The sequence below is a fragment of the Vulpes lagopus genome, chromosome 6 (genome assembly GCF_018345385.1).
Source record: "Vulpes lagopus strain Blue_001 chromosome 6, ASM1834538v1, whole genome shotgun sequence".
Classification (NCBI taxonomy): domain Eukaryota; kingdom Metazoa; phylum Chordata; class Mammalia; order Carnivora; family Canidae; genus Vulpes; species Vulpes lagopus.
Window position 1 is genome coordinate 83759140 of NC_054829.1, and position 3476 is coordinate 83762615.

General features: G+C 36.3%; 1 pseudogene; it reads right to left on the reverse strand.

Moving 5' to 3' along the window:
- Positions 1-2556: 2556 nt before the first annotated feature.
- On the reverse strand, positions 2557-3098 carry LOC121492667 (annotated as a pseudogene).
- Positions 3099-3476: the final 378 nt, after the last annotated feature.

Here is a 3476-nt window from a genome sequence, read left to right on the forward strand (position 1 = left end):
ATGAGCATGGGATATTTCATAATTTACTTGGATCCTCTAAAATTTTTCTCAGCTATGTTTCATAGTTTTTAGCTTACACATCTGCACTTTTTTAAATTAAATTTATCCCTAAGTATTTTATTATTCTTGATGTTATTTTTAATGTAATTATTTCCTTAATATTTGGAGGATTCATTACTACTTACATAGAAATACAATCGAGTTTTATTTATTGATCTTATATCAAATGATCTGGCTGAACTCATTTCTTAATTGTAGTTCTGAGGATTCTGACTGCAAAATCAAAATCTTGTGTGTGATCCTTCAGTCCTAACCATAAACAGTTATAGACTTTGACAGGCATTAGGGAGGGCAGCCTCCCTTCTCATACCAGCCTTGGTATACAGCCAGTGCAATGCAGTTTTCTCAATCCTCCAGGCAAAAACTCAGTTCCCCAATCTGAGCCAGCCACATTCATATGCATTATTTGTGTTCCCAACCAAGGTACCTCCATTCAGAAGTATCCTTATTGGAGGCCTAGAATGAGGCATTTTCCCTGTACCTCTTCTGAGACCTTATCAGAGACCTTGGCTAAGGCTCTTTACTCCATTTTGACATAGTACCTTTCCACTCCTAGACTTTTACCTTATTTTCTCCTTTCCCTCCAGCCATAGGTCCATAAAGAGGCAGCATCCATCTGTACTGCGTCCACCTGACCCCTGTCCAGGGCCATTCCATGAAAAAGAATGGAACACTGAGAGCAAGTGCCTTATTTTGCCTCTTGCATGCTAGGTCACAGTTAGTTTAAAAAAAGACTCTTGATTTTTACTTTCAGTTTGTCTAACTGTCCTAATTGATCAACTCCACCTTACCATGTAATAGGTTTCTTTGTACATGCATAGGATTTTAAACATACAGGATTATGTCATTCTGAATAAAGAAAGTTTTACTTCTTCCTTTCCAGTCTAGATGCCTTTTATGTATTCTGTCTGACTTTACTGGATAGAATATCCAGCATAATTTTGAATAAAAGTAGTGAGAACAGACATGCTTGTCTTATTCATGATCTTAGAAGAAATGCACTCAGTCTTTCATTATTAAGTATGATGTTACCTGTATACTTTGTATAAATGCCCTTTATCAGACTGACAAAGTTCCTTTCTATTTCTAATTTAAGAGTTTTTATCATGAATGGATATTCAATTTTGTCTAATTCTTTTTTTGCTCCTATTGAAATGATTATGTCACTTTTGTCCTCTATAGTATTGATATGGTAAATTACACTAAAACTGATTTTGGGATGCGCATTTCTGGAATAAATTTCACTTGGTCATGGTATATGATCCTTTATATACATTGCTGTATTCAGTTTCTTAAAATTTTCTTGAGAATTTTTGCATCTACATTCATGAAACATGATGGTCTCTATTTTTTTTCCTTGTAATATTTTTGTCTGGCTTTGAAAACAGAATAATTCTCATTTCATAGAATGAGTTGGGAAGTGTTCCCTCCCCATCTATCTTCTGGAAAAGCTAGGTAATGGTTGGTATTATTTATTCTTTATATATTTTCTTTATATATTTGATAAAAGTCATCTGTGAAGCTACCTGAACCTTGACTTTCTTTGTGGGAATGCTTTTAAATATTACTCAATTTCCTCATTTTTTTATAAATCTATTCAAAGTTTCTATTTTTTTCATATGCACTTTTGGTAGTTTGTTTCTAAGAATTTGATCATTTTATCTATGTTTTCTAATCTAATAGTATAAAGTTGTTCACAGTATTTTCTTTTAATCCTTTTCATTTTTCTGAGGATAGTAGTAATGTCCCTTCTTTTATTCCTGACTTCCTTGAGTCTTCCCTCTTTTTTGCTTGCTCAGTCTTGATAAAGGTTTGGCAATTTTTTTTTATCTTATCAAAGAACCAACTTTCGGTTTCATGGATTTCTTCTATTGTTTTTCTGTTTTCCATTTTTTGATAAACATTTTATTTCCTTCCTTCAACTTGCTTTGGATTTAGTTGGCTCTGTTCTTTTTCTAGTCCCTGAAGTTATTCTTTGTAATCTTTCTTCTTTACCAGTATAGGTGTTTAAGACTATAAAATTTCCTCTGAATACTCTTTTAGCTATACCGTAATTATGTTTCAATTTCAATCAATTCAGATTATTTCCTAATTTCCCTTGTGATTTCTTCTTTGACCCATGAGTTATTTAGATGTGTTTCTTTTTTTTTTCAACATTAAATACAACTCTATTTTCATAACAAACATGCATCGTTGTATTAGAGCATTCATGGGACATGGCCTCTTGACCTAAATTTACAGTCAAAAGATACTTTCAGAAATAAGTATGAAGATGACAAGCCAGAATAGTTCTTAAGGAAAACAGCTATAAAAACTGGACAGAAGGCTCCTTAGCTTCTCATCTTCTAGAAACAGTTTCATAAATCATTTAGGAAATTAGCCTAGAAGTAATCATAATAAACCACATTTCTTATCCATTCTTGAAGCCAATCTTTCTTGAGAATTGATTAAAGAGCACCTGTTGTTGAAAATAGCAATAAGGCCTGACCCTGATACTTAAGCTTTGATTCTGGATCGGTTTTCTGGCTTGGGCTGGTCAGGAGTTACTTCCTTCAGAATCTTCATCAGTGAATTTAAGTGATAACTAACATTACCTTCTCTTTGAGCTCTGCAATATTTTCTGGTAGAGAGAAGTTGTGAATATCCATCTCATATGTATTTGCTGTAGCCTTTGTTTTTAAGAGATAGCACACCATTTTGTCACTGGAGAGGCAGAAGTGATCTCTCAAGGCAGCCAGAGCAGCATGGGTAGTACACAAATGAAAACCAATGGGAATCCCATAGAAAGTATAGAATAAAAAGTTTTTAAGTGCCACCTTTGAACAAAACTTTAATGCCAACTAGGACGAGAGCTTCCCAAGCCACGTTACTTGTGACTCTGGAGAATATCCCAGCCCAGAAAAACCACAACAGGTCCCATGGGCTGTAGGCCCAGACAGCAGCTGTGGGCTGGATGGCAGGTCCTCAGGCCCCAGGCCTGCAGGGCCAAGCACCGAGGACCCATTTACCACCTGGGTGTTTCACTCCATAGAAGTCATACAAGTCTGCCAGATGTCTTCTTAGCACCATCACAAAAGTCACCCAAGGCAGCTCTAGTTGGCATGAGTGCAGCACTGCTGCTGCAGTGGAGCTGCCATCTTCCTGCGGCTGATGCCTCCATTTTGAACACCTAGATGTGTTTCTTTTTTAATATTTCAGGCAGCCCGGGTGCCTCAGTGGTTTAGCGTCGCCTTCAGCCAGGGTGTGATCCTGGAGACCCGAGATCGAGTCCTGTGTCCAGCTCCCTGCATGGAGCCTGCTTCTCCTTCTGCCTGTGTCTCTGTGTCTCTGTCTCTCTCTCTCTGTCTCTCATGAACGAATAAATAAACAAAATTAAATTTTAAAAAAGAGTCAACTCTTGAAAAAAAATAATTTTT